At 39.7% G+C, this 22,422-nt stretch overlaps 1 protein-coding gene across 7 annotated transcripts in view; it reads right to left on the bottom strand.

The window, feature by feature from the left end:
- The window catches only part of RHOBTB1 (Rho related BTB domain containing 1), a 131,666-nt gene that overhangs the window by 67,503 nt on the left and 41,741 nt on the right, over window positions 1-22,422 (bottom strand). For 3 of the 7 annotated variants that reach the window (XM_055352046.2, XM_055352048.2, XM_031015433.3), the window contains exon 3: window positions 4,845-4,895. The gene's annotated coding sequence lies outside the window, so the exon portion shown is untranslated. Of the gene's footprint in view, window positions 1-4,844; window positions 4,896-7,017; window positions 7,136-7,696; window positions 7,944-22,422 lie in introns of those variants that run through there. The other 4 variants (XM_031015432.3, XM_031015434.3, XM_031015431.3 and 1 more) reach the window with 3 other exon arrangements.

The following is a 22,422-nucleotide window of genomic DNA, read 5'->3' as shown; positions in this document are numbered from 1 at the left end:
GGAAAGACATATACTTGCTACTTCTAAATTTGAAGAAGGACATCCATCTTGCAATATGCATTTACCAAATACTAAAAGTGAAATTGCACCACCAGGATAATATAGTCTATTCTAGGCCATTTGGATTATTACTAAAAAAGGAAGAACAGGTACACGTATTTAAAAAAAATATCAAAGCAGTAGCTTTCTTCCGCGTATGTGATGAATTGGATGTGTTGGCAAGGACTCGGTTCCAAAAGTCCAAAGCAGGGCAGCAAGTGCCACATGACAAAATGTGGCAGCTGGGGAGAGGAGTGCACAAAACACTTCCCAGTGATGTAATTTAGGCCAGGGTAGTTATCAAGTGCTGCAGATGAAATGGGGAAATTGTGGTGTTTATGCTTTTCCTATCAATATATCAGTCAGCAACACGTGACAAAAGAAAAAACAGGAGCAGCATACCTCAAATACTCAATACTACAGTGAATTGAAATGAAGGTAGGAAAGTCTCACGTTTCAAAATTGAAAGCAAAAATTTTCTACTGGCAATAATATTCTCTGGAAATATTTCTTAGTTATCTGGCTGGAAATAGTGGCTTTGAGATACAAAGTTCCATGTAGAAAACACGTTAGCTACTTAGGAACAGTGTCTGGAAGAAAATGAGAGCCACAAATCTGCAAGAGAAGCTTGGTATTCGTTTGCAGCAGAAACTAAGGCAATAAAATAATTCAATGCAAGTAAACTTTGGCAACCTTAGGGTGTGAAGAAAACAAGTGTAATGGAGACTGGGCCACTGGAACCCAGAGAGACCACTCGGCCTGTTGTGCTCAAGAAAAAAAGGTTCCTATAACCATTCCTTACAATATCAGAATTCAAATGACTCCAGTAAATTTAGAGACAAAAATGATACAACTGCCTAATATGTTAAAAGACTTTCTTTCGAGATATTCTAGGAAGGCTAAGAAGAGAGCTAACCCTTATTGAGCACCTACTATGTGCTTTACATGCATGAGGGGGGAGGGGATGCTGTTCCCATTTTACAGTTGAGGAAAGTAAGGTCATATTTCACCGAAGTTGCATAGTTAATGAAATGCCAGAGTTTGGTCAAAATGAAAAAGCGTCGAACAGATCACTTAAGAAAGACAGCTTGGAAGGGTTTATGTAACAAAGACAGCTTAGAAGGGTGTTATGTTTTGAATAAGAGAAAAAGACTATTTTATCTCAGCACCACTGAAGATAAGTGAGGTTTCTCCTAGTACCCACCATATCTTTACACGACTGGAATTCTCTTATCAGCATTTCTGGATGTACCTTGGGTTTCAGATGTATATCATACTTGCTAGTTGTATTTCAGGCTACATTGGAAGATTTAGAAGACTTGGCACTTTTCAGGCAGTGTTATGTAATGGAACTGGGCTCTGGCTGGGACTTGGAAGCCTGGGTTCAGTTCAGACTGTGTCACTTATTAACTATGAGAGTAGTCAAGTTACGTTGTTTCTCTGGGTGCCAGTGTTTTCAATCCACATGAGGTTGGGCTAAGTATCCTTAATAAGGACATTCCTGGCTCCATGATTCAACTCTCTATGACTCAACCGTTTAAGATTGTGACAACTTCCATCAAAATACATTTAAAATGACCTAAGCAGTTAGCCAATTTATCCAGGCAAAAATGTTGTCTAGTTCAAATTTAAATACAAAATTTACAAAGTAGAAACAAACCCAGAAGAATAACTTCTATACTCCGACATCTGCAAGAGTAACCTGGAATGAAATGGTTTAAAGTGTTGTTTTTATGTGGGGGGGTTTGTTTAGAGCAAATATATATTCAAGTTCTTAGACAGCGTTGGGTGCAAATCCAAGCTCTGTTTCCTAGTAGTTCTTTAAAATCTCTGAGTTCCATTTCTTGCCTCTGTAAAATTGGAATTGATAATGAATATTAGCTGTAATTTAGTTAACGTGTTTGGCATCTAGTAGGGGCATAAATGCTAGTTTATTGTTATCACAGCAGTCACTAGGAGTTTGGTCTACAGTTGGGTACCAATTCAAAGGAAATTTCTCCACAGAGAGACGGAACCTGAGATCATAACCTCATTAACGCTGGGAACTTGCCATTAACCTGTGTCTATGCAATAAGTAAACTCAGGTGCAGAGTGGAGACATGTAATTGCTTTCTTCTAGACCTATTGGCATCGCTTTCTTTGTAAAACTTGCTAATTCGTTCTTTAGTGGATAAAGCCTGATCAGAGGCATGCTGATGTATTTGATGACAGAGCTCAAGAAAGTATCTGAAGACAGGAGTGTCCTGGGACATCTGGAAAAAGTGGCAGTCATACTCACACATCCATCATTTTTGGCGTCTTTTTGCCAATTTTCCAATTTCTGTCCTATGGGCACAAGAAACAAAAGGTGCCAGGAAGAGGAGGAAGTGGGTTCTATTTGTTTACAAACTAAAAATAAAAAAATTATGATGCTAACAAATAACTAATCTGTAAATATCCCATCCACTGGAGTGACTGCCTCTTGACCCTTCCCTTAAAAGCTTTCCCTTTCCTTTTCCTCTTCCCTGCTGCCCACACACTCGCCCATCTCCTACCCTTGTCTACACACACTTTTTGGAACTCATTTTTCCCTCCCTCTCCAAGTTTTGTTTTGGTGTTGTGATGTTGGTGGGAAGCCTGGCAGAGAAGAAAAGAGGAGCAAAAGAACCACATTCAAATCACCTATGCTCTTTAAACCCTAAAACATGGAGCCAGAGGGAAACGTGAACGGCCTGTTTTCTAAAAGGAAGACCAAGAGAAAGTTTTAAACATTTCTCTGTTTTCTTGAGCAAAAAATGGCAGAATTTCAAATGTTTCCAGCCATTTTTAAAGAGGTAAGTCATGCATACTAACCAAAGCCTTATGAAGTTCAAAAGAGAAAACAAATGATTGCTAAATGATTATTATTAGAGATGCCACGCTAATTCCTAGATCTCTTTTGTTCATAACATTATATGATTCAAAGTATAATTTTAGTGCTTTATAGATTTATGGTTGCTTTATTGATATTTTTATTATGTACCATTATCACAACTAATCATGTTGATGAGGTCTTGGCCTGTAATGGGATCTTCCCAATAATAATACTGCTGTTATAGAATGTGACCTATTTTGTAATGATCCATTACATAACAACTTTTACAGGACAGACGTGTTATAGGACAGCTTATAATATCCTTTTAAATGCTTAAAAAATATCTTCACTAATTAAGATTTTAGAGCTATTAGCTTGAGTGGGGGTTATCAGCACATTAAAAAAGATGATATCCTAAGGTTTGCTTTAATAATTTGTTCCTCATTTCATTTTTTAGTACCCCTTTATATAAAATTAGCTAAGAAGGATTAACAACTGTTACAAATTACTCTACGAAAAGAAAGAGGGGAGAAGGGAAGTAGGGGAACAGAAGAGAGAGGAGGCTGTTAATTCAGGCAAAACCTGAAAAAGTCTTGCTTAATATTTGGTTGTTATCAGGACTTTGGTTAGGATTTATCTATTATGTATCCAAATCCATCTACGTGGTGCCTTTCAGACAAACTGAGGTTCCAGGAAAAATCCAGTACTTTTAAATGTCATGCCAAATTATGCTTTCTCAAAGATGCTGTGCAGATTCAAACAGCTCACAATTTTGGGTTACCATGCTTGTGAAGCAATAACATCTTTGAGTTTGAGATACTGCAATTTAGCGGTTCTGGATGACTACATCATCTCTCCCTGTTGGGTTGAAATTCTACATTCTGTCCTTTCCCAAACTCTCACCGATTAATCATCTATCCAGACAAAAAAATGTGCTTGGAAATTTTTTTCATGCATATATGGAATTGCAAAGTAATTCCACAGAGTGGAAAATGCTGAACTTCTCATAAATGTACCATTGATCCCCAATTCAGCCTTCTGGCAAGTATAATCTTGATTTATTCTCTATTGTTGCATACCTGAATGTTTAACATCTTGCCTTTTAAATCTTCCATAAAATCTTCAAGGCCAGAGACCCCACAATAAAAACTTTCTTATATCTTTGACAGTGTCATGCCAGAAAGTACACAAGAATACTTATAATTTCACTAATTTACTTAAGAGAATAGAATTTATTATTTTGCAACAACTGGGCCATTGTTATTATATGTGCTAGTAATTACCAAGCTATTTTAGACAAGTCACTTAACCTTCTTTGTCTTCAGTTTCCCTACTGGAAAACAATTTTTCAACTAGAGAGTTTAGGTCTTAGAGTAAGACAAAAACTTTTTTAAAAATCCTATTTGTGCCATTTAATAGAAGTAAGAATTGAACATATTATCTAATGTCTCTAAACTTCCAACTCCTCACCTATAGTTTGGGACTCAAGACAGTGGTTTCACCTCCCAGAGATTTTTTTTTTCTTTCTGAAGCAGAATAAGAATATTAACATAAAGAATGCAGCACATTACCTGAACCGTGATTCATGCTCAATAAGTCAATTATTACTATATCAAGTTTCTTCCAGCCCCAGAGTGCTAAGATTAGGATAGAAGTAAACCCTCAATTATCAAGCATCCAGATCCCCAGTATTCTCAACCGCGGGCACCATTCTGATGCCTAAAGTGAAAAATAAAAAGTCGTATGAAGGACAAACTGGTTTGAGGCCCATATTTGTACCATTGTACTCCCAGAGTAAGCAATAATTTTAATAATCATTGAACTTATGACATTCATAACTGAGTCCATAAAAAAGTCAAAGACAAAATTTTTAAAAGACAAATGATTAAGAAACCTGTTCTGAAATGCATGCTCAAAATTAGACACAGGATGTTACCAACCTATAGTCATGGGTTTGCACAAAGACACTGACCTGGCTTGCTGGAAGTGAAGAACAGAACACTCTGCTCACAGCTGGACTTACCTACATAAAAGAGAGAAATACTTTATAAATTCTACTGCCTGCCAGGAGTACATGGGGAGCCACTAAAATTTTCAACATACGTTGTTTTCTTTTTTTCCCCCCGAGAAAGGGAAGAATCTGCTTTACTTTTGCTAAGTGCCAGTGTTAATGTGGCATTTCTTTGGGTCAAATACATCCTGAAATAGCTAGGTTAACATTTTGCAGGATTTGCGAAAATATATTTTTGAGCTCTTGGGACAATACCAAAAAACAAAACAAAACAAAACAAAACAAAACCCTAAAAACATTTGGCCACAAACCGATAGATAACAATGAAAATCTTACAGGCATTTTACAATACAGAAGTCACAGATGTGGTCATCCTATTCAAAATAGCATTTTTAGACAATATAATCATAATTAAAAGACCAAACAATTTTGGCTTTTCCTGTTGTATTTCTATAGCTTATAATTTGTATTATTGAGCCAATAACATCAAACTGTTACATGTGTTTCTATTTCCACCTGTGTGATCACACAGCCTGTGTTATGCACTTAAAAAATTTTACACTACCTTCAAACTCTGGGAAAACAATAATGGGTAAAATTAGTATATTGACTATGATATTCCTGCTTCCTAATGATTTTCCAAAGCCTTCTGCACTGGGATCAACTGGTTAAACCTTTTTCCCATTAATATGTCCAAATATGATTTAGGAATCTCAGAGGAAACCGTGTTTAATATAATAATTTACTGCCCACTCCACCTGTGGAGCAGAATGCAGACATTATTTATACTGAAAAGAGCTTGTGTTTATTTTCTAGCAACCAGTGACTCTCTTAGGCATCTACAAGGTTACTGGAAATGAAACGTAGTTCCAAATTTCTAAATAGGGTTTGTAAACAAACTTACCAGAGTATGTTTAAAAAGGTCTAAGGCTTGCTAAGACCAAACAAACACAGCCTATTGACTATTTACTATCTGCTGCTCGTCAGAGGATTTACACAAAGACGAAACCACTGATAACGGTATTTTTTTTTTTTTCTGTTTAGAGTATGTTAGTGTAGAACGTACACCACCACAGCGGTTGGGGGTGGGGGAGCCCCAAACCAGTGAAATCTCAAGCTGAGCGTCTGGCTGGAGTTCAGCAAGGCTCAGTGAACAGCACAGGATGGGGAAGTTCAAAGTCAGGGCGACTCTTCTGGTCTCAACTTCCTAGATTTTCCTAGATCTGGGTGCTTCTGTGTATATATTAACCTTCATGCATTTTTGCCCCCAGCAATTGTGTACAGTCAGCTCCAAAGGCACAGCTTGTGTGCTAACGTGCAAAGCCAAGTCAAAACCCTGTGCTTGGCGCTCCCTTCTAACTTTCTGGCTTGTCCAAGTCTAAATATTGACATTGCTCCTCAGTTGAGATGTTTGATACTGCTGGGGATGGAAACGGTGCAGCTAACAGTAGGATCTAATGATATATTTCTACATAGTTGCCTTCCACTTCTTTTCGGGGGGCAGAGGGCTGGATTCTCCTGTCTGCACATCACCCCTTGGTTGTTTTCCCCAAAGCTGAGCACACACAGACAAGGTAAGGTGCTCTGCAAGCCCCTCATGGCAGCTCCTCCTGTTGTCACAGCAACTCACAACAGACTCCATAGACACGGGGTTGCGGGGGAGGGGAGGGGAGCGACTGTGGGCTGGCCCTTCAACTCTCAAGAGGGTGCAAGCGCCAAAGGGGCTAGCGTATTCCCCTGTCCGGGTCCTCCGGTCCCCGCCCGGCCTCCCCATACTGGCCTTCGAAGGGGAAGCGCCTTCTCGTCGGCGCGGCACCACCCCCTCCCTGGCGCAGCCAGCCTGCTAAGGGTGCCTGTTGTACATTTTCTCAGCTCCAAGTTAGGGGTGCGGCTGTGCGGGCGCTCCTAGAAATCTCTTGTGCTTGCCTCTGATGGGAGGGTTCCTGGCCTCTCGGAGAGGCGAGGGAGGCCCCCCTAGCAGCTCGGTCCCACAACTCTCTCTCGGGGCGCTGCTGGCCGCGTGGCACGGCCCGGGGCCCCCACTTGCCACCCGCTGGGGCCGGGGCGGTGGGGGCTCCGCAGCGGCTGCTCGGAGAAGTTTCATAGCATAGAGCACTCACGACACAGAACCTACCCTGAAGCCGAGCGAGACGCGAGCTCTCTCCGCCTTCAAGGGCCGGGGGGAGCGGGGGGGCCCCCGCCACTCAGCAGCAGCCACGGCTGCGCGCGGTCGCGGGTGTGCGGGGCCCCTGCGCGCGGCGCGCCTCCCGCCGCCCAACTTTGCACAAAGGCAGCATGGCACTGCCTCGCCCTGCCGCCTCGCCCGGCGCCGTGGCCGCTCTTCCCAGTCCCGGGCGAGAGGGGCTCGCCCCTTTCCACCCGCAGCCCTCCCCTTCGCCTGCCCCCACCCCGCTCCCAGGCGGGGCAGCCAGGCGGAACGGAGCACCCGGCACCTCGCTCCGCCGCCGTGGCGGCCGCCGCTCGCACTGTGACGTTAGCAGCCTTCGCGGCTATTTATATCCACACGATTGGATTTCATTCATGAAACCGGGGCCTGGTGTGTCTGTGCTCTGGGACACGGGTGGCAAAGGTGCCTCGGCTCTACGCAGACCCGACGGGCCCGGGCACGGAGGCGGATCGCCCGGGACAAACCGACACAGAGCATGGGAGACCCCGGCCCTTTCCCCGCGCTGCCGGGAGGGGAAAGTCTGGGCCATCTGTGTCCCCGTACCCCAGCCCCAACATCCCACCCACTCCCGTGCCTTTGCTGGCCCTTTGTCCCAGGCTCTGGAAAAGTAAGTTGGGCCACTAACCGGCTGGGCAGCATGGCTTTCTTCCCCCTAGGAGCTGACCGGCCGCGGACTCCGAGGGAGGACATTGGCTTTTGTTTCAAAACCGAGCCCAGCTGCTGACTAAGGGCTGCATTAGCCCAGCCTCCTCCTCCCTGGGCGGCTGCACGTGCTGGCTGGCTCCTCCACTCTGGGTTACCTTCCTCCGCGACTTGGCGGGAGGGGTCCCCCCAGGGGGCGTAGGGACGGACCGCTGACCCCGACCCGGGTGCAGAGGTGATTTATAACCTCCTGCAAATGGCTGAGTGAGGAGGTGAAATTGACTGTGGCCTCCATGGGCTGTCTTGGTCTTCCAAGACAGCCCATGCCTCCTCAACAGAAACTTTTCTCTCTTCCAGGCTGACCGTGAGTTCTGAGGACAGAACCAGGGGTAGTTTTCATGCATTCGCATAAATGCTTATAGAGTGACAAGATGCCAGGTGCCTTGCCAAGCTCTACGGAGGTGACAGTGAAAGCAAACAACCGGGTCCCTGCCATCAGGGAGCTTTCAGTCAGCCTGCTAAAATTAGTATGCCTTATAAAACCCATCACTCCTAGCCTGTAAAGAGATCATTGGGGAATAAAGACACAACTGTGTTCAGCTACCCAGAGGAATGAATATATTCATTTAATAAACCTTTATTGAGTAGGCTGTGTGCAGAGAGCTGGGGATACAAAGATGGAAACAATGTCATTCTTGGCCTCACCAGTTCTCAGGTAATGTGTTCCTGAGATACTGAAGGACTGGGAAAAGAGAGTCCATCCTATTATAAGGGATGCTTCTTTGGCTTATCCCCCCAAAAAACAGGATGCGTGAAAAAATTCTAAAAGCAAACACACTTCTTGGTCCCTCAGTTTCTTCCAGGAAACCATCTTCAGTTTCCTGATGAATTACCCTCCAGCCAAGCTTCCCAGGTGAATTCCAGTCCAGTGGATATTTCTACTCTTCCTCACTTGCTTGTATTCTCTTGAAGTCAAAGGCTTGCCTGGTGCTCTCTGAATCCCCCAGAGACCCCAGAAAATAGTGGAATCCAATGGTTTTACAAGGAAAGTTATCACCGGCAACCTCATTTGTTTAAGCCATTCCCACGGCAGTATCTTTGAAAATGGAGTTACCAAGGCCCTAGTCTTTGATATCAGAAAGAGAGGGTAGTGAAAAGTCAAGTACAGGTGTCTACTCCAAGAACACATCCAAGAGGTGAGTGATCATTTACTTGGCATAAAACTGACTTCCCGGCCCAGGCGGGTGGCTCACGCCTGTAATCCCAGCGCTTTGGGAGGCCGAGGCGGGCGGATCACGAGGTCAGGAGTTCGAGACCAGCCTGGCCCACATGGGAAAACCCCGTCTCTATTAAAAATACAGAAATTGGCTGGGCGTGGTGGCGCACGCCTGTAGTCCCAGCTACTTGGGAGACTGAGGCAGAAGAATCGCTTGAACCTGGGAGGCGGAGGTTGCAGTGAGCCGAGATCGCACCACTGCACTCCAGCCTGGGCGAAAGAGCAAGACTCCTTCTCAGAAACAAACAAACAAAAAAACTGACTTCCCTTAGTATTTTGCAAAATGACTCCATCTTGAAAGGCTTAAACAAAATACATTCTTTTCAGGTACAAATTTCTTGGGAAAAGTTAATTAACCCTGTTCACTCCTAGCAATCAGTCCTCTTCATTGCAAGCCATTTCTCATCAAATCATTGCTTGCTGATAGAATCAGTACCATTCCTTTAAGTAAACATAAAAAATGGTACCTAAATGGAATTCAAGCAACATTGTATCTTTAAACACTTTTCATGTTTCTGTTGCACAAAGGTGATTTTAAAAGTTTTGACTAGCTTTTATGGCAAATATTTTATCAAAGTCATAGGATTAAAAAAAATCCCACAATCTAGACATAGAATTGTTCCACTATCACAAAAGAATCCTCTCATACTACCCTTCATATTTGCACCCCCAATCGCCAACCATTAATCTGTTCTCCATCTCTAGAGTTTTTTTATTGTGAGACTGTTACATTAATGGGAACGTAAGTATGTAATGTTTTGAGATTGACTTTTTTTGTTTGTTTGTTTTTTTACTAAGCATAATGCTCTTGAATTTCATCCATGGTGTTGAATGTATCAATAGTTCATTCCTTATTATTGCTGAATTAAATTTTTATTGCATGGATGTATCAGAGTTTGTTTATCCATTCACCCACTGAAGGATATTTGAGTAGTTTCCAGTATTTTGCTATTAATATTATGAAAAACACTTCCATAAACATTTGTGTATAGGTTTTGTGTGAGCATAAGTTTTTATTTCTGTGGGATGAATACTGAAGAATGCAATTGCTAGGTCGTATGCTAAATAAAAAACTGCTAAACCATTTTCCAGAATGGCTGCACCATTCACATTTCCACCAGTAATGTATGAGAGATCTCCACATCCTCACTAGCATTTGTATTATCATTTTTTACAAAGTTTCACTTGTTATAATAGTTGCGTAGAGACAACTCATTGTAGTGTTACTTTGCATTCCCCTAATGAATAATAATGTTGAATATATTTTCATTGGCTTTTTTTGCCACTCTTATCTCCTCTTTGCTGAAATATCTGCTCAAGTCTTTTGCCTATTTTATAATTGGATTGTCTGTCTTTTTACTGTTGAGTTTTTAAGAGTTTAAAAAAATACATTCTGGGGTGGTAGAATTCTCAAATTGCAAATTAAGTACTACCATCCCAAGGGAACTCTATTTTCAACTCAAATATATTGTTCAACATTTCTATTGCCATCAATTTTATCAAGAACATTCTTAGGTAAGAGAAGTACTTACATAAAACTCCTATAGAAAGGGTCTTTTCAGGTTTATTTTATAAGACTGCATTTCAGTGGTTGGTAAGAAACAGGGAGACCTTAGCCACGTGTAGCCGAGGCTGAGCCTTGTGACAGGTGCAGATGCCTCCTGGGGCCAATGCAGCTGGTCACAGCAGTGGCTTTGTCCAATCAGGACTAACCTAAGAAGAGAGATTCATGCTGTCCATCTCTCTGCTCTGGATGCAGCATGTGATGCTGTCATTGGCTATTTAGGAGAAATTATCCTGGATGATGAGTTCCAGGAGTTACAGAGAAATTTTGGGGACTAGTACTAACAGAGGTTTGAAGCACGAAAGAGAATAAGCTCATGTATGGCCCATTTTAAAGAATAAGTGTTTGGTAGAAAGGTATATTGAGAAACAGTTGTTGGAGTAGATTCTTGCAGTTAAGCCAGTGGCTTTAATAACACCCAACAACTTTTTGGCATCCTAAAGAGGAAGAGGCTGGTGACATATTTATACTGCTTATGCTTATGGACTTTCTGACTTTTAAGGAAATACTTCTGGACTACACAGGAGAATAAGAAGGCTGGGCATTGGCCTTTAGCAGTGGTTTAGTGGCAACTTCCTTGTACAAATCATTTTACATGTTAGCTTCTAGCAATGAGGTCAGTCTGGACAGCACGGGTCTAATAGGCTGTTGGGCTCCAGCTAGTGATGACAAACAGGAAAGACTGACTGTTCTGAGGCTCTTCATTAATGCTAAGTATTGATGGGTCATAAAGAAAATGACTTGACCTCCTGGGACCTCTGTTTCTCCTAAAATACCTTATTGCGTTCAGTCACTCAAGTATTCCTGCTAAAGTAGATGCTTCTCCAAGGTGCTTCTGAGTCAGACAAATCTCAAACAAAGATGATGTCCAGCCTTCCATCTAGGGTCCCTTCCCCAGCTTTCATGTCATGGATATGTCAACATCAAGGCATAACCTACCATCACTAACCCTTTCTGTCCCAAATACCACGGGCTGTCTTTGAATGAATCTGTGTGTTCATAGTTTTTGCACTTGGGTAAAAGTGAAAGACCCTTCAGCGTGAGTAGCCCAGCTCTGCAGGATTTTGACTATTTGGGAATTATCTCAGGTATTACTCAGACCAACTCTTCAGATCTCTAAAGCTCCTATTTTCTTCCCACTGTTCTGGGGAAAATTGGAGCAAGTTTTGGTGTAGGAATCAACCAAAAAGTGATGTCTTTTTCCTAAAAGCTACAGGTGGAAATTAACTCTTAGGTTTGCAGTCCAGTTATGACTGTTGGTATTGATGTGGTTTCCAGGTGAAGCTTTTTTTTTTTTTTAAAGCATAACTTTGGAAACAAATTTATAGATAAATACTCAGGCTAACCTAATGGATCTATTCTTGGCATTTCCTATGATTACCCGTTTAAAGACAGAAGCATTAGATACTGTGTACTTTTCATTGTTAGTTCTATGAAGACAAAGTATCTTTTCCATTGCAGTTTCTATTTTACTGGGCACCAATGAAATGTAGGCTACATACTGAAAATAGACCAAAAGGTATCCTTTTCTTATAGCATGTTACATTATTTGTGTAGGTTTGCCTAAAGTCCTCTCTGTGTGGATTCATTCATTAGGTTTTCTGTTGGGGTAGGGTGAGTTTGGTAAAAATGTGATTTTGCAAATTCTGCAACTCTAACTGCAGTCTTTCTGTCAAAATTTGTCCTACCAAGATGGTGTTCCACTGGTCTAGCTCAACATGCATAAGAGGAGGTAGCAAACAGTTTTTATGGTCATCTGTCTGACTTTGTTTAGGCATGGCATAGCAGATTGGAAAGCATGTATGTCACAAGTCTAGAAAAGAAAAAGACAACAATTTAATATATAATGTGTATCTTTGACATTTTAAAAAGCAAAAATATGATTTTGTACTGGAAAAAAATCTACATTTGAGAGAGAAATTTATTTCATGAACTACATTCTTAATATTACAAAAGGTGTTAATGCTGGATTTCAACTTAACCTAATTAAAAATAAATTACATTTATGTGTCATAGCACATTTAAGGCTATCTTGCCTGACCACCTGTTTCATATAACTTTCTCTTTATGAAATAAGTTTAAAAAACCAAAAACGAAACAAAGATTAAAGGGATCAGAGGGTAAAAGAAAGAGAGAGAAAATGGCATTGTATTTTGGCCATCTCACTAACTAGGATGTAATTCTGTGCTACTTCCTTAACCCACTACACCGCAAAGTTCCACATGTCAAATGGGGACAAGAATAATAACTTTCCAAAAAGTCCTTAAGGGGACTAAATGAAATAATGTTTGTGGAAAATGTTTTGTAAGATGTAAAGCTCTATACCTACTCGTAAGTGTAAAAATGGGCTCATTATGAGGCCCCTTAAACAATGCTGTGCAGCATAGGGTATCATTTGATTTAGGAGTGCCAAAGATTAATAATATAGCAACTGTATCATTCCCCCAATTCCTCCCTCCCCAAATGCTGACTGTAAGTATTATACATAAAAGCTTCCACCAAATTGTATGAGGTAGAAAGTTTAGTATTTGAGGTTTGAATGTTTTGCTCTGCCGTTGACTTGGAACTGCTGTGTCTTCTCCCATCTGTACAAGTTAGGTAAACTACATGCAGAAACTAGGAAAATAAGTGGACTACAAATACATACACAAACACCCTATTTCAGAAAAATAATTTCCCCTATGTTCATATCACATTTTCCTGCATACCAAGCATCTGTAATATACATGTCATTTAATCTAACCCTGATCTTCTGACTATGTGGATGCAAAGCTTTTGAAGTAATTTAGTGTATAGTACACTAACTTGTATATAGATACCACTTCAAAAGGAATACAAGTGCTTTAGAAACACCAGTGTCCTGGAAGGAGACCTACCCATCAGTTCCTGGAAAGAAGCTGAATTGTGAGGCTTTCCTTAATTGGCACCACCACTCCTTTCATAATGGTTCCTAATCTAAAAGCAAAGATGACCTCACTTCTTGCGCTTGACTCAATAATATCCTTCTCTCTGCACATAATTTCAGAGTATCCTTAGCTCTGTAAATATTTATGCCTACTTTAATATTTCACATGACCTAAATTTATCATTTGGTAAACTCCCCCTTTATGGTCAAGTAGTTAACTGCATCACATGTGGGTGACATAAGCCATTAAACACTTCAGGATCAGCATTGAAGGTGCACAATCACTTAGCTTGTAAACATAAGCCGATGATTCCAGGGATCAGAGGCTAAGGCTCACATCCTGTCACGGTATCCATCTTAGAGGAGCTTGAAGATTTGGTGAGAGGCACGGAAGCTTCATGCTTCTCCATCCCCATGGTGCTTTGAATGGCACTTTGGGCAGGAAAGTGCATAGTCAATGGTTGTTAATAATGGTAAGTGATTTGGGAGGCCAAGGCGGGCAGATTGCCTGAGGTCAGGAGTTTGAGATCAGCCTGGTCAACATGATGAAACCCCGTCTCTACTAAAAATACAAAAAATTAGCCGGGCATGCTGGCAGGCGCCTGTAATCCCAGTTACTCAGGAGGCTGAGGCAGGAGAATTGCTTGAACCCAGGAGGCGGAGGTTGCAGTGAGCTGAGATCATGACACTGCACTCCAGCCTGGACAACAGAGCGAGACTCTGTCACCGCCCCCCACCCCCCCAAAAAAGAACGGTACATGATAAAACTTTTATAAGATGAGTTAGTTATAATTTCTTTTAATCACTCATATATAAAGGCCAGCTGTATGATTTATGACAAAGCTGGAATTTTAAAGCTGGAATTTTAAAACTGTCTTTTATGGTGTTATCTGTTCTACTGTGATCACTGTCAACACTGATCACCCATGAAAAGGCACTTTGAGATCATAAAAAATGTTTCACAAAGATTACAGTGTCATAAACAAGTATGGGACTAGTGCACATGATAATAATAAACACCAAGATCACCACCTGTCTTTTTAAGCTGTAATAATACTAATTAGCACTTAGTAAGTACCCACTATGTGTTGGGCATGGAGCCAAATGCTTTTACACTCACTTTCATTAACTCCTCACAATGACTTAAGGAGGCACCACTATTATCCCCATTTTATAGATGAGGAAGCCGAGGATCAAAAAGAGCAAGTCACTTGCCACAGGTCAAATACTTAGAAAGTATTATTCATCTTAAAGTAGGTACTAGTGACAGAGAAAGATTCTACTTTCATATAATTAGCATTTCATATTTACCCTTCCCTATTCATTCAAAGTATTGCTGATTACAATGCATGACATCACCCTATATACTTGAAAGACTAATGGGCTACAGCTCATCTTAAATTCTGATATTAAACTCAGGTAAACTACCTTAGTATTTTATATACCCAAAGTTTCATGTAGATTAAAGGTTGAGTAGAGTTGAAGAGAACTGATCTCTGTGATGTGACAACTTCAGGATTCTCGGGGTCCTTGACAAACAGCCAATACTTGTGGATCAGGTGTCGATGAGCGATATGCCCTCACAACCACGAATTCAAAGAAAACACAATTTGTGGGAAAACACACAATGCAAGCTTTAGTTCATTCCTTGGGATTTCCTTAACAAATTAAACTATTGCTCCACTTCCTGATGAAACAAGCAGGATACTACAGTGATTGTACCTTGTGCCAGCAAGGTCAGGTTGATGAGATAAAATGGGAAAGTCATGCGGAAAAACACACAGCCCATTTCAACAGATGCAGTTATTATAAAATTTCATTTAAATATATGGACAACATGGGTAAGGTTAGCCTCCTCGTGAGTGTATCGTTTGTTCTCAACTATTCAAGTAGAGAATAAAGATTTCTCAATGTTTAAGTATCCATATCTATCCAGTGGGGGAATAAGCTATACACACAAGATTCCATTAGTTCTAAAGTGAGGCTTCTTTCTTCTTAATTCTTAGCCAATCCCATATCCTTGCTGAAGGCCCGGCTTGTCTCATGCCTTTCTCTGAAGTTACATGGCACCTGAAGAAACAGTGGCATTTGTGTGGGATGAATACCAAATGAGACACTCCTAGGAAACGAAAAGTAGTACCTAAGCGACTTTTGTCTTAACAGTTTTCAATACCTCAATCCGAACAATTCCTCTTTTTAATAACAGAGGTGATATGCCATGTACTGTGAAGATAAGGAGTTCTGTTTTCTATAGAAAGAAATCTATCACACCTGTTGTTTTTATAAGCATTATCATTTATACTGTAATTACAGTATACAGTATACTGTTATTACAGTGATAACAGTATAGTCTAGTGTCATAACAGTATCTTGTTTATACTGTAATATTTCTGGGCTTGATGTTTCTTCTCGATAAAACAGTTGAGGTGGCTAATGATGAAAAGAAAAAGCATATATATCCTGTTATAAATAGAAACACAAAGACACATGAAAAACCCTTTGAAATTCACTTTCAGTTTATACTGTTTCCTACTACACAATAATGAGGGACTGAGATATTGGGAGATAGTAAAATGTCCTGTTAAAAGAAACATTAAGTTATATCCAGTGTAATTTTAAGCTTTAAATTTACTTTAACTCTATTCCATGTTATTGTGGTTTAATCAGTGAAAGTGGTGAACTTGGCTAATTATAACCACTACCTTTTTAAAAAGTGTATGTGTGTGAGTGTTTGTGTGTAGTTTTATTTATTTATTTATTTGGCTCTACAAATACAATGAACATTAGCCTGGTGAGAATATAGACCATTGGCTTGAAAGTAGAAAATGCCTCAAGCCTGGCAGTTATCAGCTCCTGTGGGAGAATTTCCTTGGGCAAGTCAAGTCACTTCTCTGAGTCCAGTTTCCTCCTTTGTAAAATGAAAGTGCTCTGAGTGGAGTAAAAGAGTTTATGACAGACCAGAGTACCAGGGTTATTACACTCTTCATGTTGAAATTATTATAAAAATACAGAAGATATAGCAGTCTCAAAAAGGCTTTACACTTTTATTTTGGAAATATTTAAAAACATATTCAATGAGCACTGAATGAATTCTTTCCATGTTCTTATTAAATTAAACTGACAGTTTTATTATTTACTCACTGATGGCTATCATTTGGCTTGGGTTTAGGGTTGCCAGATAAAATAGAGGACACCCCATTACATTCAAATATCCCATGCAATATTTGGGACATACCTGTACCAAGAGATTATTCAGTTTGTTTAAAATTCAAGTGTCAGTGGTGTCGCGTATTCTTATTTGTTAAATCTGGAAACCTACTTGAAAAAAAGGATGAGAAAGAGGAGGAAAATTGGATGGAAGGAAATGTGACAAAATGATTTTTGGAATTACCCAAATAGTGAATTTAATAAATAAAAGGAGGTAAGTTGGTCAAGTAACGTTTCCCAAAGTGTGTTCTGTTGTACCAGCCCTGAGTGAAACTATTAAAAAAAGGGAAATAGTCTTTTATTATTTAACATAAATGGTCAAGTTTCGGAAATAGTTCATATTTTATCCTCTTCTTAAAGAAAATTATAATTTCTAATAAGGGTTCTCAGGGCATTTATATGTGAAAGTAAATTATGCATTTATAAGAGGGAAATAGTCCACCTTGAGCTACCCATACTTATTTGACAAGGGGAATCTTTTCTTTTCTTTCTTTCTTTCTTTTTTTTTTTTTTTTTTTTTTAAGATGTAGTCTCGTTCTGTTGCCCAGGCTGGAATGCAGTGGTGCCATCTCTGCTTACTGCAACCTCTGCTTCCTGGGTTCAAGCGATCCTCCTGCTTCAGCCTCCTAAGTAGCTGGGATTACAGGCGTGCACCACCACTTCCAGCTAATTTTTGTATTTTTAGTAGATGGGGTTTCACCATGTTGGCAAGGCTGGTCTTGAACTCCTGATCTCATGATCCGCCTGCTTCGGCCTCCCAAAGTGCTGGGATTACAGGCGTGAACCACCACACCCGGCCAGCAAGGGGAACCTTCTTTATGGTTTTAAAATGCCACAATTCAATTCATGTGTTAACTGAACACACTTTGTGAACATCAGAGTAAATAACAAAAAAATGCTGTACAGATATGGATCAATCATGCATAGCAATATAACAAGAATGCTTCCTTATGATTGAGCAGGGTAATTATTCAAGGAGTATCTGTCCTGAGCTATCCCAAACCACAGAGAGTTGCTAGCTATCATTACATAGCACAAATACTTCCATTTGAATTGCCAGACTATTGTGTACCAGCAATGCTGATTATAAAACAGAGTAATTAGGGTAGCAGAGAGGCAGCTGACTCAGTGTAAGAAAGCCTTCCCTTAGTCTAAATTTGTGGTCTACAATGTGCCAGTTACAGATACTCAGAAGGGTCCAGAGTTTGAATGCAAGGGAAACAGGAACCCATATGTGCATCAAACTTGTTTACAGCTTGAAAAAACAACATATCACTATCTTGAAAACTAAGGATGTGCTATCACGATTGATGAAGTATTTTTCATTTAAATATTTTGTTACATTTATAACAACTTTTAATTATTAATTTTCTCACTCAACACATTGAACTACTATCATGTGGTATTCTGCAAAAATATTACAGGGGGCCTCATTTGTTAATAGTCTGGTAATACAGTCATGCATCCCTTAACAACAGGGATAGATTCTGAGAAACATGTCCTTAGGCAATTTCATCATTGTGCAAACATCATACAGTGTGCTTACACAAACCTAGATGGCATAGCCTACTACACACCTAGGCTATATGGTATAGCCCGTTGTTTCTAGGCTGCAAACCTGTACAGCATGTTACTGGATTGAATCCTGTAGGCAATTGTAACACAATGATCAGTATTTGTGTATCTAAACACAGAAAAGGTACAGTAAAAATATGAATAAAAGACTAAAAAAATGGTATGCCTGTATAGGGCATTTACTAGGAATGGAACATGCAGGACTGGAAGTTGTTCTGGGTGAGTCAGTGAGTAAATAGTGGGTGAATGTGAAGGCCTAGGACATTACTACACATTCCTGTAGACTTTATAAACACTGTACTCTCAGGCTACACTATATTCATAAGATAATATTTTTCTTTCTTCATTAATAAATTAATCTTAGGTTACTATAACTTTTTTATTTTGTAAGCTTAATTTTTAAAAACCTTTTGGCTATTTTATAATAACATTTGGCTTAAAACACAAACACATTTAGCTGTACAAAAATATCTTCTTTATATCCTTATTGTATAAGTTTTATTATTTTTAAAAGTGTTTTATTTTCATGATTTTACTTTTTAGACTTTTTTTTTGTTGTTAAAATCTAGGACACAAACACACACATTAGCCTAGGCTTACACAGGGTCAGGATCATCAATATCACTGTCTTTCACCTCCACATTTTGTCCCACTGGAACATGTTATTATCAAACAGAGTAATTAGGGCAGCAGAAAGGCAGCTGACTCAGTATTAGAAAGCATTCCCTCAATCTAAATTTGTGGTCTACAGTGTGTCAGTTACAGATACTCAGAAGGGTCCAGAGTTTGAATGCAAGGGAAACAGGAACCCATATGTGCATCAAACTTGTTTACAGCTTGAAAAAAGAACATATCGCTGTCTTGAACACTAAGAATGTGCTATCATGATTGATGAAGTATTTTTCATTTAAACATTTTGTTATATTTATAACAATTTTGTCTTCTGGGGCAATAACATATATGGAGCTGTCCTCTCCTATGATAACAATGCCTTCTTCTGGACTACCTCCTGAAAGACCAGCCTAAGGCTGTTTGACACTTAACTTAAAATACATATAAACAGGAGTACGTTCTAAAATAACGACAAAAAGGATAGTAAACACATAACCAGTAATAGAGTCCCTTGTTATCCTTATCAAATACTATGTGCTGTACCTAATTGTATTAATATGTTCTATACTTTTATATGACTGTCAGCTTTGTACATTTGTTTACAGCAGCAGCATCATAGAATGTGAGTAATGTGTGGTGTTCAGATGGCTGTAATGTCACTAGGCAATAAGAATTTTTCAGCTCCATTATAATGTTATGGGACCGCTGTCGTATGTGCTGTTCACAGTTGACTGAAGTGTCATTACATGGTGCAGGACTGTAGTCTTCCGAGGGACTTAAATGGTTCCCAAATTGGTGCAGTGGTGCAGCCACCACTAAGCCTTATGGTCAATACAAATTCCCCTCTTCTCCCATCCTCAAAACCAACCAATCTGAATCAAATGCTAAAATGATATTGAAAGTGCTAAAAGGCAGATCCAAGTGAGTAAGTAGTGGTAAAAGAAAAAAAAAGGTTTTTGGATAACTTGGAAATTTAATAACCTGCTTCTGAATAACTGAAAGAGATCCATAACTTGTCCAATGGTAATGATATTTATTGAATGCTCACTCCATAGCTGACACACTGTTCAGTGCTTTTCCCACTGTATCTCATTTACCATTCCCACTGTATGGACAGGAAAGCTGAGGTATGGGAGGTTAAGTCACTTGTGCAATACCACATCCCTAGAAAGGGGAGTTCAAGGATTAAAACTGAAAGTCTAAATGAAACTCAAATTCACAACCATAATACAATATTACTGAAAAGTGGAATGACTTACTGTGAGCAGACACCACTTGTGAGTGTCTGCCAGAACAGATACAGACCCCACAGTTAATCTCATTAAAAAGCCAGTAATTGGGTCCTCGGGACATGTGGTGAAAAGACTCAGTACACAAAACAGCCAATGTCAAACTAAAGGAGGTAGAAAAGTCAAGCACCTCTAAAGGAAAGAAATCATAAGGAACTTGAGGTGAACCCATTTTTATATGCATAAGGTTGAAGCCTGAAAAAATTTAGTTTTGAGCACAGCATGTTACAAAGAACACTAATGGGATTCTAAATTTTCTGAAAATATGGCCAATATAAAAATGTTAAGCTCTCATTTCTTTAGAAGCCCAAACTTCTGAGCCAACCGTCTTGCAAAAGGAACTTGACAGATTTTAGTTTTTAAGAGGTTTGGGATCTTAATATTGCACAGGTCAGAGAAGTTAAAATTTTTCTTATTTATTTGAAGAGTAGGAATAAATGGATCTATAGGGCAAAACTTGGAATTGAAACACTATATAGATATGGATTTCCAAAACATTTTTTTTCAGGAGAATCTCACAAAATATCAACTATCAACCACATCTTCAACACAGAAGACAGAGTAGAAGCTTTTTGGGTTTATGTTGTTGTTTTGTTTATTTATTCAAAAAGGGGTCTCACTCGGTCGCCCATGCTGGAGTACAGAGGCATGATCACAGTTCACTGCCTTGACTGCCTAGGAAGAGGTGATCCTCCTACCTCAGTCTCCTGAGTAGCTGGGATTACAGATGTGCACCACCATGCCCAGTAAATTTTTGTACTTTTAGTAGCGATGAGATTTTGCCATGTTGTGCAGGCTGGTCTCCAAATCCTCAGCTCAAGTGATCCTCCTGCCTAGGACTCCCAAAGTGCTGGGATTACAGGTGTGAGGCACCGCACCTGGCCCAGAGTAGGATATTTAAATAAAAAGACTTCGTTTTTGTAATTAATATAGTGGCATCTTCATTTTGGTAAACTATTACTTTGGTGGTCTCCAGTGAGCCCTGCCTCCCAGTATATACAAACAATAGTACATCAGGACTAAGTGGTCAGGAATGCAAAGTTGCCTCAACATTCAAAAATCAGTCATAAATCACCACATTAGTAAAATAGAAAACCATATGTTCAAGAGATACAAATAAGCAACTGGTAAAATGTAACACCCATCTGTGACTAAAAAAATACAAAACAAACTCTTATCTGAGTGTTTAAAGCAAGGGAAAGACATGGCCACATATTTGCTGCTTAGACTGAAAGGTTCTTTATGAAACAGTCACAGTTCTTGCTCTTGGAAAACGGACCTACAGTATGGCACTCTCAGGAAAAAGTTTCCAGGGATGTAGGAGAAAGCAAAATCCAGATATCTAACTCCACCATTTGAGGAACAATGCCAAATACTGATTGCCAAGCGAGCAATAGATTTACTCCAGATCACTTTAAAAGCTACGTGGACAAGAAAGGACTCAGACACACAGTCCATTAAAAATGTGATTGCTCTACACATCACAGGCAGCAGTGCTAATGGATGTTGCTCACATGTCTCTGAGCCTGGCTGCTATTGGCTGAAACAAAAATGAAACAAACAAACAAACAAATAGCTGAACTTCTCAGTCCTATAGTGATGGCTCTGGCAATAAAAATAACAGGCAGGAGTCAGAAAACCTGAGTGCTAGTTTTGTCTCTGCCACTTTCCAGTTATGTGTACTTTGGAAAGACACTTTATCTCTCTGGGCCTGTTTCTGCAACTAAAAAATAACTAGATGGGACTTGGAATGAATCAGAACTGAGTAAATCCTGGCTCTATTCTTTACCATCTAAGTGATCTGTGCCTCAGTTTCCACCTCTGTATAATGGGAAAGAAACCTCAAAGTGTTTCTTTGAAGATTAAATACAGTTATGTAAATGGAGCACTTAACATATTCACTGCACATATTAAACACACAATAAAGGCAGATGTATTAATGTTAAGATTGAGCTATTAAGCTCTAAAATGCCATAATAATAAACAGTAGGCTGGAAACACTAATTTGTTCTGACATGGAGATTGGTAGGTGTTGTAGAAAGCTTTGAAATTCTGTGTATCCTGCCTATCATCACAGGTGGTACTGTAAGAAGCTTTATAATTTTAGCAGAGAGGAAAACAGAAGGGTAGACATTCTTGTATGATTTAATCTTGGTAATGTACCAATGATTTCATTACCATGTGCAAAAAACTATGATGACATTTCTTATACTCTGTTAAGTACTAAGTGAAAAATCTAATTAAATGATGCTTCCATAGAATTTCCATAGAATGTAATTAA

The sequence above is a fragment of the Gorilla gorilla genome, chromosome 8, assembly GCF_029281585.2.
Source record: "Gorilla gorilla gorilla isolate KB3781 chromosome 8, NHGRI_mGorGor1-v2.1_pri, whole genome shotgun sequence".
Lineage (NCBI taxonomy): Eukaryota > Metazoa > Chordata > Mammalia > Primates > Hominidae > Gorilla > Gorilla gorilla.
Note: the sequence above shows the minus strand (reverse complement) of the source record. Positions and strands in the feature narration are given on the sequence as shown.